This window comes from Phocoena sinus, chromosome 1, assembly GCF_008692025.1.
Source record: "Phocoena sinus isolate mPhoSin1 chromosome 1, mPhoSin1.pri, whole genome shotgun sequence".
In the NCBI taxonomy this organism is placed as follows: domain Eukaryota; kingdom Metazoa; phylum Chordata; class Mammalia; order Artiodactyla; family Phocoenidae; genus Phocoena; species Phocoena sinus.
The window spans coordinates 135005395-135018930 of record NC_045763.1 but is presented as its reverse complement, the minus strand read 5'-3'; the positions used below and the strand labels follow the sequence as shown (position 1 = coordinate 135018930).

Below are 13536 nucleotides of genomic sequence, written 5' to 3'. Positions count from 1 at the left end.
ACATAAATATCAGCAACAACTTTTTTGACCCACCTCCTAGAGTTATGGAAATAAAACCAAAAATAAACAAATGGGACCTAATGAAACTTAAAAGCTTTTGCAAAGCAAAGGACACTACAAACAAGACGAAAAGACAACCCTCAGAATGGGAGAAAATATTTGCAAACGAATCAGCGGACAAAGGATTAATCTCCAAAATATATAAACAGCTCATGCAGGTCAATATTAAAGAAACAAACAACCCAATCCAAAAATGGGCAGAAGACCTAAATAGACATTTCCCCAAAGAAAATATACAGATGGCCAAGAAGCACATGAAAAGCTGCTCAACAGCACTAATTATTAGAGAAATGCAAATGAAAACTACAATGAGGTATCACCTCACACCAGTTAGAATGGGCATCATCAGAAAATCTACAATCAACAAATGCTGGAGAGGGTGTGGAGAAAAGGGAACCCTCTTGCACTGTTGGTGGGAATGTAAATTGATAGAGCAGCTATGGAGAACAGTATGGAGGTTCCTTAAAAAACTAAAAATAGAATTACTATATGACCCAGCAATCCCACTACTGGGCATATACCCAGAGAAAACCATGATTCAAAAAGACACATGCATCCCAATGCTCATTGCAGCACTTTTTACAACAGCAGGTCATGGAAGCAACCTAAATGACCATCAACAGATGAATGGATAAAGAAGTTGTGGTACATATATACAATGGAATATTACTCAGCCATAAAAAGGAATGAAATTGGGTCATTTGTAGAGATGTGGATGGATCTAGAGACTGTCATACAGAGTGAAGTAAGTCAGAAAGAGAAAAACAAATATCGTATATTAATGCATATATGTGGAACCTAGAAAAATGGTACAGATGAACTGGTCTGCATGGCAGACATTGAGACACAGATGTAGAGAACAAATGTATGGACACCAAGGGGGAAAGCGGCGGGGGTGGTGGTGGTGTGATGAATTGGGAGATTGGGATTGACATGTAAACACTAATATGTGTAAAATGGATAAGTAATAAGAACCTGCTGTATAAAAAAATAAATAAAATAAAATTCAACAATTCAAAAAAAAAAAAAAGAAGAGGATTCAGCCAGTGCTCAAGTGAACAATGAGCCCAACCCAAGGCAGACGAAATAGCCTCTCTTTTGGGGGGAAACTAGGTCTTATCTTGGTCAAGGATGAGTAAAGAGATCGAAAATGAATTAAGTGGGGAAATGCTGGAGAACAAGGTAGAGGGAACATCATCTCAAAGACTCAGAGGAAGAACATGCCTGTGAAAATGGTTTACTGCAGGAACCACATTTGGGGAAATGTGTGGCATCCTTAATAGACACAAAAAACGTAAGCTGGAAGAAAAAAATACTAATAGAAACCCAAAGAAACAAATATGTTAAGAATGAACCATGTGACTTCTGAGTACCATTAACCTCTAAGGACCTACAGTGGACCACCACTGCACTAGGAGCTAGGGCTCAGAGGTGACATAAGTATAGTTCTTGACCATCAGGCGCTCACAGTGCAGTGATCTCATTTCAACCAAATACCTTATTCCAAATTGAATTGTAACAGTGAGCTATGATATCATGAGATCCTACTGCATTTTAAAATGTTTATTTTCTGGACACAGCCACTCTATTTTTGAAAGAAATTAAATTATCATCTCCAAAGTAAGTAAGTGTAGCAGGGAATGCACAGAGGAATGGAAACCACTGAATGTTTTTTTGAACTCTGGCTGTTTCATGCAACACACTCTAAGAAAATCCACCATTCTTTAGAAGATATATTTCTCCCAGCTTAACAAGGTAGTGATGAAAGGTGCTCAGGAAGAGAGGTCAGGTAATGAGAACAACAAAAGCTGATGCCTCTATCTAACCACCATTCAGCCCTTGGGTTGAGCCATAAGCTATTTGAGAACCCAGATGACTCTGTGCACCAGCACAGGGACATATCAGGGAAGCTCACTCACTGCCTCTGCTACTGATAACTGTTGATCCAACCCTGGCCACCCCTCTACCTTCAGTCTTCCCCCGCCCTCCTCTGAAAACAAAAATTAAGCCAACGCACTCAGAACTTCCTATCTTCTCTTCCTCACCTCTGAGGAAATATTAGTTCACATCAGAAGAGTGCAGGGGGAAGAGGACAACCATTTCTCAACCCATTAATGAAGCTCTTCTCACAGGACCCGCCTTCTGGGTCACACTGATGGACCTAAGGGTGGGAGCAGGCCACAAGCTGGGCCAATTATAGAGCCCATTACACCCTGGGCACGGTGGCTGGATAAAGGACAGACAGCTGGCCCATGGGGCCAACTGCAGTGTACCTTTGGAATTTATGACCGAAGGACCATAGAGCACAGTGCCCATTTCCTCTCTGTGGTGGAGACTAGCAGCTCAGAGCTCATCAAGATGGTGTTTCCTGCTGTGGGGAGGAAGCTGGCCTATAGTAGAAGGAATGATACCAACACCCAGAAATGCGGTATGACAGATGTGGTCCCAGGTATTCTCAAGGAACAGCCACACCTCGACCTTCCTACAGTCATATTAGGTTTCCAGATACATTTTACTTTGAGTCTCGAGTTTATACTGGGTTTTGACATTTTCAACAAAAAACAAAACAACCGTCACCCACCGATTGTTATACCCTTTGTACGTTTTGGTTTTCCAAAAGAAAATTTTTTTCCTGATTATAAAAATGAGACTCATAAAAAGTCAAACAATATTGAAACGTATATTTTAAAAATTAGTGTAATTCCACCATCCAGACATAACCACTGTCTTTTCATATTCTTGAAAGTATTTCTTTCTTTTGAAATACAGATAATTTTATGACTACAATTTTATAACATACCATTTGACGTAAAAATATGTTTTTGTTATTTTTATAGAATAATACTTCTAAATCTACGTTTTAAAAATGGGTACCTAGTATTTTATTACATTAAATCACCTTAATGTACCCTGTCCCTTTTGTTGGACATGTAGGTTATTTCAAAAACTTCACTATTATAAAGAACACAACAACGAACATCTTTGTAAGTACAGTTTGGAGCACTTGATTACCTCTTTAGGGTACATTTCTCACTTCTCAAATTCTAACACTATAACTTGTTTTACGGGACTCAACAAGTTTTGGCAACTCTTCCTGTGGCCTGTCCTATCAGTTTCATATATGTCCTCTTGATTCACTCATTCATTCACAACGCCAACAAACACTTACTGAGTGTATATTATGTGCCAGTCATTGTGCTAGATTTGGGGGAAACAAATGTGGATAAATTTTGGGTTTTATCTTTAAGGAGGAAGGAGACACTAGCATCTATTTAAATCTGACCCTGTGCCAAACACTGTACAGGATTCTTTATCTCGTTTATTCTTCATTTAAAAAAACAAAACAACAACCCTGCGCAGTGGTATTATCTCTTTTATATAAATGAGGAAAAGGAAGGTCAGAAAAGTTGAGTATCTAGTCTAAGATTCTACAGTTAGTAAGTCCAAAGCTGGAATTCTAACCCAGGTCTGTCTGATTTCTTTGTCACATGTAGTTTAAGGAGAGAGATGTGAAAACAAATGACAAAAGCAAGCTGTAAGGGCTTTGTAAAATCTGAACAAATGGATGTATTTAGGTCCATCAACCGTGATGACAGCAGTCAGGCCTTAGGCAAATCTCGCAGGAGGCTTTTTATAGGCCAGGTTAAAGGGTCAAAACCCAACCTTAAATGATTTGCCCAACTCCACACAGCTCCAGAAGGCCCTTGGTAAGCAAGAATATTTGCCAAGTGGGACGCTGGGGAGAAGTAGGAGGCTGTTTCTAAACAGATCCTGTTTAGAGAAGCTGAAACCAGCAGGTGTAATGCAGGGTTCCTGGAAAGATCAGAACAGCAGTGAGAGAGCAGACAGTCGTATGAAAGAAGAGCTCGGAGAAAAAGGCAAACTGTTGGGAGGTCTGAGGGTTCAGACATCCTGAGTGGCCTCACCCCTTGACTAGGTGATTCCCCAGCAACCCTCGGGATAAGCATGCATTTCACTGGAGGCTGGCCATGGAGGAGCCCAGAAGCATTGCTTACCGGGCATGAGGCTACAACAGCTGATTAAGCTTGGACAGCCTGTGACTCAGAGTCTGCTGAGGGCTTTAGATTTGTCTGGACAAGACCCACAAAGCTGACCAGGCAGCACCCCATGATGTGTAGCCAGGAAGTACTTCCCCAGTTGACAGGCTTCAGCTCTTTTCTCTCCCTCCCTAAGACCTAAAGTGCCGAGCATACGCATGTGGGGAGTTTGCCTCTGGAGCTGTTATCTCCATCCCTCGGTTCCTTGTACGTGTTCCACGTGGACTCCTTGTCCAGAGGCTGAGACCCCACTGGAAGGATCATGGCAGAAATTCATGGCAGTGAATTTCCAACCTATATCAAACCCCTTTTTTACACACAAAATCTTGAATGGAACACCAACAGATAAAGCAAAGAAAATTGGAGCTGCTCCCGTCTGAGTGGGGACTGGGGATGCCAGGATCCCCTTCCTGTCCCAGGATGCTCTGTTGGGTACACAGTTTAAAAACCACTGCCATAGCTGCAAGACCCCTGAATTTAAAGTTAGAACACCCAGGTTCTAATCCAGGCTCTGCCATGTAGAAAGAGTGTGGCTTTCAAGAGGTCAATTAATCTCTCTTAGACTCCATTTTTTTCATCTGTGAAATGAAGATAGTAATTCTTGTCCACTTCAGAGGTTGCTGTGAGCATCAGGTACAACCACATGGGTAAAAGCAGCTGTAAAACGCCATAGAAGTGTGACATTTTCCTTTCCCTGACTTCACACATGCATGGCCCATGACTGGTCCACATCCTTGGATAGGGGATGAAGCCATACCACTTGGGACCCAAACAATGTGATTTACTCACTTTTATGGTTTCCAAAGAGAAACAGTCATTTCAAAGGCATATTTCTTAGGTTTTCCTCCCCTTCATGTTGTTATTCTTGGATTGCCCTCTTCACTCTTCTCTGACAGAAAGACAGACAGACCTACTTCTGTGCCTCAGTCCCCACACCAGGAAACCCAAACCTGCTGCCCTCAGGAGCTCTCTTCTGCAGTCTTCCGTAGCAGGAGCTCCATGAGTGCCAGCTGATTTTGTCTCTCGGATTTATGACTTTCTGGGAAATCCCTTTTAGCAGGGAACAACCAGGCCATCTCCTCTCCCCCTCTAAGCGTACCCCAGGTCCATACAGAGCAAAAACATCGAGTCTCTTCTCTGAGTTGTGCCAGAGAAACCGTTGTGTCTGGCAGTTCTCCCATTGCTTGGTACTGTCTGTGGCAGCGCTGCATGTGGCGAAAGGCAGTCTGCGGTGGTGATAACACACCCACTCCAGGCCCTCCCACCAGCAAAGCCAGAGATCGCAGGAAGGAGGGTGATGGTGGTGGGAACAGTGGTTTATCGGTGGGGTTCATCAGAGGGGACCATGTCAACTCCTCAGTCACGGGCTGACTTAAATTGTGGGCTTGGTTTGGAGGGTGGTTTAGTGAATGATGGTGCGCAGGCTGTTCTCAGCTGCTCCCCAGCTGCTCACACTGCTAGGGCTCTCCTTCTATTGTGTGGTACTCAAGGTGGGTGACCTGAGCTGTAACTCCACGTTCCCAGATAGTCACCAGCTAAATATTAAAGGTATATGTATGTTTGCTGTATTAAATTGGAGAGACTTTGTTTTCTGGGTAGGATCTCAGCCAGTGGTGTGAATTCTATTGGTAGAGTGATTTCAGGCCAACCCCTTAAGAGAGAGCAAGCTGGTTCTCCTAAAGGGCCAGTGGCTTGGATGGCCCATTACGGGCAGGGTAGAAACTGGATTTCAAATGGGGGAGATAATTCTACCCCACATCCCATAGATGAATAGAGTTTAATTTAGCAGCTACTCAGAAGAGATTTACTTCGTCCTTTGGCACCTGTTTTGACATTTCCTATAGTTTCATAGCCCACTTGACTTTAGTGGAGCCACAGAGACTCTTTCTGGAACTGCATAGCCCATCTTTGCATTTTCTTTTTTTCTTCTTTATCAGTAAAATCTTGGCACCTCATTTTATTTTTTAAAAAATTTTTTCTTTCTTTTTTTTGATATATAGTTGGTGTACAATATTATATGTTACAGGTGTACAATATAGCAATTCACATTTTTTAAAGTTTATACTTGATTTACAGTTATTCTAGAATATTGGCTATATTCCCAGTGTTGTATGATATATCCTTATTTTATACATAATAGTTTGTAACTCTTAATCCCCTACCTCAATCTTTCCCCTCCCCCCTTCCCTCTCCCCACTGGTAACCACTAGTTTGTTCTCTGTATCTGTGAGTCTGCTTCTTTTTTGTCATATTCACTAGTTTATCATATTTTTTTAGATTCCACGTGTAAGTGATAACATACAGTATTTGTCTGTCTCTGTCTTACTTGTTTCCCTAAGCATCACATTTTCTTTTGAGTGACATAGTCCAGTGAAGAGGAAGGATAAATAAGGTGAAAGAAGTGAGGCCACTAGCAGAGAATTCTAGGCCTGAGAGTCCTGGCAGCAAGATCCTCTCTTCTTGCCAGAGGGGCCCTTGTGGCTTTCAGTGTTTGGCCTCTTCCCACTACTCAGATCTGTTCCTTGATGGTCCTCTAATATGTGGTCATCCCTCAGGGCCAGGTTTCAGGACTTTGGTGTTCTCCCAGAGGATGACGGAGGAAGAGACATTTCTTTGTCCTTCCACTCTGTCTGCTCCCACAGCCCATCCCTGTGTGTGTCTTTCCGCGGTGCCAACGAGACATCACACATACTCCCTGCAGCTACTACCCCAGCCATCCACACAGGTGGGGCTTCCTGTCATTCAGCCTGCAGGCTGGTTGTGAGTGTGGTGTCACCTGGTGGCCTGGGTCCCAGCAGACCATCCTGACCTTGAGCTCACCAGCTTTCAAGCTGAAGGCCAGAGAACTCATTGGTGAATGAGTGTAAAATGTGTTTTGTGCCTACACCCAACATTTAACTCTACACACCACAAAGGTATCAGGGAGTGGATGGGATAATTGACATCTCAATTGGTTAATTGGTTTTAAATTCCTTCCCCGCCAGACCTTTTACCAGAGCTTGTCATTTCTCCATTTTTCTCCTTTCATTTTCTCTGTCTAACCTCTGCTTAGGAAGCTAATCAACCATGACAAGAACAAAATGCCAGCAGCCAGAGGAAGGGGAAAAGAGGAGCCGGGATGCTCTGCACACTGAACCATGGGTTCCTGACCTGATCGTATCCCATCTCACAGAGGGAAGTGGGCTCACTGTCCTTCGCCCTGCTTATAACTCAGGGCACAGACCTCCCCCATGAGGCCCCTACCCCCATGGGGTCCACCTGCCAGGGCAGAAGTGCAGGAAGTGTGGTTTTGCTTCTGGGGTGGGAGGGGAGGAAGGAGCTGGCTGTTGCCAAGGGAATAAGGAGGCCTGGGTGAGTCCAGGATGTTCTCAGCCTCAGAACTGGCCGGTGAGCACTGAGACATGCACATCCCCACAGGTGCAGGATGTAGAACAGAAGTGGCCCTGGGTGAGGCTGACAGGGCAGCTGGTGACCCACTTTGCATATGCTCATGGGAGGCTAAAATTAGGTTCTGGCTCACACCAGGTGGATGGACCACATTTAGCTCTTCTCCACCACTGAGCTGGGGGCTTGCTATGCTTTGGCTACGACGGAGCCTGGCTTGCCCTTTCAGAGTCATACATTGGGCTCCAGGTCATCATTGTGTTGGGGTAAAGTCAGGGGAAAATCACAACTACTCCTTCCCTTTCCCCCAAGTCTGGACGTAATAGATTTAAAATCTGGTTGAGGGCTTCCCTGGTGGCGCAGTGGTTGAGAGTCTGCCTGCCGATGCAGGGGACACGGGTTCGTGTCCCGGTCCGGGAGGATCCCACATGCCGCGGAGTGGCTGGGCCCATGAGCCATGGCTGCTGAGCCTGCACGTCCGGAGTCTGTGCTCCGCAACGGGAGAGGCCACAACAGTGAGAGGCCCGTGTACCGCAAAAAAAAAAAAAAAAAAAAAAAAAAATCTGGCTGAAATGGACAGAAGGATTGTCAAGTCTTGCCTAGTCATCCCTATGCCATCACGTCCTTCTCTCTCTTCGCTCTACCCCAAACCTAAAACATCAAGATCCCACAAGAGAGGCCTCAGCCGGGCATTGCTCATGGACTTTACCTGACCCCTTGCCACTAACCTGTCTCCTACAACATGACTTGCTGTGCTTGTCACTCTTCTGTCCTCTGACTCCATGATGGGCCTTCCTTTCTGTGGTCCAGCCTTTTTCCCTTACCCCCAGTGCTCAGTTTCTCTGGCCTTCAATTTTGCTTCCTTCCTTAACTATGGTTTGCATTTCTTTTGCAGTGAGCCACCTTGAGCCATGCAGGTGTGGGTCCAGCTGTGCAGGACCCAGGAGGAGGGCACCTGGAGGAGGGGGAGGGGTGTCAACCAAAGAGCCCATGGGGAGAGTCTGTGGGCTGTGTGCCAAGTGGAGATGTCTGTGCCCCTCGGTTTTGTCAGTGACCCCTGGCAGCTCTAGCCTCCTCTCAGCTGTGGGATCTGAGCAGACCCCTAAAGTACCAGCCAGGAAACAAGGGCCCTGTTTGCCACACCACAGGAGCATCCATGTTTTGCTAAAGGCATGGTGTCTCCACTGTATTTTCGAAAGACTACATGTTAGACAGAGGAATTGTTTTTTCTTTTTAAAAAGGGATGGGGGTGGGGAGGAAAGGGGGGTGGTTTTAGGCAGGATGTGAGGCATCCAGTCAGCTGCTTTACATCAGAGGTTGTCAGGGCTGGATGAAGTCCTGTCCACAGCGGTCTCTGTGACCCTGGGGGAGTGCGCTGGGGAGGAGGCCAGACAGGGTAGAGACGGAGGAGTGCTCAGAAGCCCTGCCCATCTCTACCTTGGGCAGCCTGCCAGGCCCGGTGAGTGACAGCACATCCACTTGTTTGGTCCCGGAGACCAAGGGCTGTTCCCTTGTCAGGAGAAAGCTGTAGATTTGAATGCTTTCAAAATTAAGAGGCTGCTTGTGACTGGACACTGGTCACTAGAACGACAAATGGGCAAGAAGAGGGACTGAAGAGGATGGGCACAGTGTTCAAGAAATCGTCACCCATAATCCCAGCTGGCCTGTTTTTTTTTTTTTTTTTTTGCGGTACACGGGCCCCTCACCGCTGTGGCCCCTCCCGCCATGGAGCACAGGCTCCGGACGCGCAGGCTCAGCGGCCATGGCTCACGGGCCCAGCCGCCCCGTGGCATGTGGGATCCTCCCGGACCGGGGCACGAACCCACGCCCCCTGCATCGGCAGGCAGACTCCCAACCACTGCGCCACCAGGGAAGCCCTGGCCTGTTTTTTAACATGGTCTTTTTCCCTAGCTTGCTGACAGTATGACCACCACAGAGCCAGCCACCGTGCTGAGCATGCTGGGGGGTGCACCAGTGACCGCAAAAGACACAGAAGTCTCTATTCCCAAGGGTTTAAATATCTGAGGGGGGAGGTGAGATAGGACCCAGGAACAGCCAGCAGATTCTGTATGAACAAATATAAGAATTACGCGGGGATAGATAGCCACGGGACAGACGTCCCCCAGCAGCTGTTACAGGCACGTAGACAAACACAACTACGGGGACCTGAGATCAACCTTGGAGATTGATCCAGATTCCTCAGATCTGTTGGAAGCTCTCAAATATTATTTCCAGTGTTTTATTCTGGAAGTGATGTTGGCTCCTCTGGGAATCACTTTGGAGCACAGTCCCTCTAGAGACCAGCTACAAACATCAGGGATCAGGTCCCTGCAAAGCAAGATCACTCTATGTAGGTGGTGGACCAGGACCCCATAGAAGAGGACCAGGAATAAGGTGGCCTCAACAACAGTACAAAGGCTGACCCCCTCCAAACCTCCACTTAAATCAAGCCGGTCAGGCCACTGACCTCACACCTGAGGCACTGTTTTGCTTATTTTTACTCCTGCGTGGAAGGAAACAGGAAAGGTAAGTTATAAAAGAAAACTACTGCCTTATCCTGATAAACTGGGAACAAACACAGAGCAGTAAAAGCTCTAGGGAGCAGAACCAGGGGTTCTCACCCTGGGGACCACTGGCATTATGGCCTGGAGAGTTCTTTGCTCTGGAGGGCTGTCCTGTGCATTGTAGGATGTTTAGCAGCATCCCTGGCCTCTGCTGACTAGGCCCTGCCTCTAGCTGTGACAACCAAAAAGGTCTCCTGACACTGTCAAATGTCCCCTGGAGGAAAAATCACCTGCAGTAGAGAGTCATGACTAGAGATGAGGGTGTTGGGCTTCCAGGCTGCACCAGGGACACACCCTCCCACTTGCTTTGGAAAGGGCTTGACTTCCAAAATGGGAACAGAATCACAGGAGGGGTTAGTGAAGGTCACGGGGTTCAGCGTGGCTCAAATTCCAACGACATGTGGTGCTTTCTCAAGAAAAAAAAAATGTTTGAGGATTTCCAGTGTTGATGTAAATTACTTTTATAAGATCGTTAAATATGTACAAGCATGAAACTGGGCATGCATCCCACAGGCTTGTAACTTCTACAACTATAAAATCAAAAGAGCGTCACGATTTTGACAACCAAACGGCAAACCAATAAATCTTAAGTTAACAGCATTACTTTAACAAGACAGATGGCGTGATTTTGCGGAGTAAATTGCCCCTCACTTTGTCATTGGGTACCAAGTCACTTTTGGGGTTAGGCATCGTCCCCTAACTCACATCTCATACAACATGGTCTCTTCAAACTCCTATGAAAACTCTGGTTGTAAGCCTTCCATGAGGTCACTTGGCAAACGCAGACTCTACTCTTGAGGGTCACCTGTGCTTTCACCTTAGTGGCCTGAGACAATTGAAACAGCACATCAGGACCCCAACGTAATCATAATCACAGAATGATCCTGGCACTGTCAGCTCTAAAGTGGACACACAGAGGACCCAGGTGATGTGCATGTTCTTTAGATTCTCATCAAAACGGTAAGAATTTCTTATTTAAAAAAAATTAAAGTTCCCACAGAGAACTCCCAAGAATACACCAGAGACTTTCGAGGAGTTCTAATTGGGTCTGATCCTCTTTACAGATGAGGATCGAGGCCCAAAGAATTGCCCAGGGAAACAGCTGCTGAGGGTCAGGGATTGCTGGAAAGGGGCTCTTCCTCTCCTCGGGCCGTCTTTCCAGCACTACGTTGTAGAATTCTCATGTGAAACTACACATAAGATTTCACTTATTGTTTTAAGTGTTCATTCAACTGAACATGTTCATTTTTTAAAGGAACTAAATTGAACTAGGAAGTTTCTTTTTTCAAATCTCAATCTTTTAGTATTTAATAGTTTGTGTACATGTGTGCAGGTGTGTGTGAAATATAACATACATACACAAAAGTGCATTAAAAATTAATATCCAGTTTAGTGAATAACTGTAAAGTGAAAACCCATGAAACCACAGCCGGGTCAAGAAATACAACGTTTCCAGTGCCCAGAAGTCTCGCGTATTCTTTGCTATCACAATCCTTCCTTTCCTCTAAAAGTAACCGCCATCCTAACCTTTCTTATAATGATTTCCTTGCTTTTCTTTATAGTTTTACCCTCTCTCTATGCATCCCTAAACAACAGACTGAGTTTTGCCTGTTTGTTTATGAGCTTTCTACCAAATGTGTCTTGCTTCTTTTGCTCAACATTCTGTCTGTGAAATTCATCCCTGCTATTGCAAGTGGCTCTAGTTCTCACTTATCCTTTCTATGTTGGGCAGACAACCTGGTCTCCAGGTTGGGGCTATTAGGAACAATGTTTCTCTAGACATTCTTGTATATACTCTGGTGCACAGGATACATATATACATCTACCTCCAGGGCATTTTCCCACAGTGGCATTTCTTCACTTGTGAACAGGTTGTGTGAATCTTCAACCTCAGTAGACAATGGTGACTATTTTCCAAAATCATGGCTTCAATCCAAAGTTCCACTATCGGTAGTTCCCATTATTCTCTGTCCTCATTAGCGCTTATTATTGTCAAACTTTAAAATTTTAACTGTCAGGTGGGTGTATAGGGATATCTCATTATGGGTTTAATCTGCATTTCCCTGATTACTAAAAAAAATAAGGCACCTCTTGCCACAGTTATTGGCCATGTGGATTTCCTTCTACGTGATGTGCCTGTTCAAATCTTTTGCCATCTTTATTGTCAAATTTAAAATTTTTTTAAATAAATTTTTTATCTTCATCAAAATTTTGCTTGACACAAAAGTATATCCATGTTTCAAGGTACCTCTGCTTACCTGAGGACTATATACAGTTCAAGGCAAAATGTCTTAAGTTCTATAAGCTTGGAAGTGATTGTTTTTTGTATCTCAAATCATTGAAAAGATAACAATAGAGGTTCACAGAAAGATACCTATCCAGATCTATTTTTCTTGTCTCCGTTTTCCAAATCTAACACCCTTTCATTGAATTTTGCTCCCTCTGTTTCCCTATATTTTCATAGAGAACAAACATACCCTTATATATCACAGTCCTTTGTTAAAATCATCAACTACAGACAAGGTCATTTATTATTCTATTCTGTATCTCTCAGCGCCATGTGTTGTATGCATTGCTACGAGTTAGCTAAATGTCAGTAATGAAGTGGTGCCTCGATTATGTATATGACAATGCAGCTGAGATATTATTAAGTAAAATACGTATATACGGCTCTAACAGTTATGCATATCTTAAAAAAAAAAAAAAAACAGCTCACCCAAGCCTGAGCTCTAGCTTTTGCTCACCTTATCTCCTTTAGACATTTGGGTATGAGCTCATTGGCAAAGAGTGAAGCCCATATAATCTACCATTAAATAAATTATTCAGTAATCTGTGATGCCCTTGTAACATGAGAATCCCCTATTAAAAAAATAAATAGCTGCACTGCCTACGGAGGCATGTGCCTACTATATATAGTCTTTATAGAAGTTGCTTTGCTAGTGAACCCAATTAGGCCTCCCTGGTAATCTACAGAATTGATGTTTGTTGCAGGGTTTTGTACTAAGCCATTCATTACACACTTATGTGTGGGTGTGTGATGCATACACACACACCCAGAGGACCAACAGAGAAAGCCCAAGCAGGTGTGAGTTGTTTGTTAGAGCTGTCTCATTTTCCCCCTTAACACATTAGACACTCAAATAAGGACAAAATGACTACGGGTCATCTGTAGATTCAATGATATGCATTTCTGGCTGTATCCAAGCAACTGGGTCTCTATTTTTTTCAAAGTGAACATTCAAGTTGTCTGCTAAAAACATCGATTTCCCTCCCAGACAAATAAAAACTTGGACACGGAGTTTCCCCTCTTACCTCTCATTTTTCCCCAGGGGCGAGTATGATGGCCGGAAAGCTGGTGTGGGACCTGGGCTACGTGGAATTGAGGAATCGAGGTGGAAGCTTACAGATCAGAACTGGGCAGAGAGGCTGAATGAATTCTCATTCTGGAAGGGCTGGAAGAGATATAGTCA

General features: G+C 44.5%; 1 protein-coding gene across 2 annotated transcripts in view; it reads right to left on the bottom strand.

Annotated features, from left to right (window-relative positions):
- RALGPS2 (Ral GEF with PH domain and SH3 binding motif 2) overlaps positions 1-13536 on the bottom strand; it is a 312954-nt gene that overhangs the window by 272600 nt on the left and 26818 nt on the right. For both annotated transcript variants that reach the window (XM_032631376.1, XM_032631382.1), the window contains one exon: positions 13379-13518. The gene's annotated coding sequence lies outside the window, so the exon portion shown is untranslated. The remainder of the gene's footprint in view (positions 1-13378; positions 13519-13536) is intronic.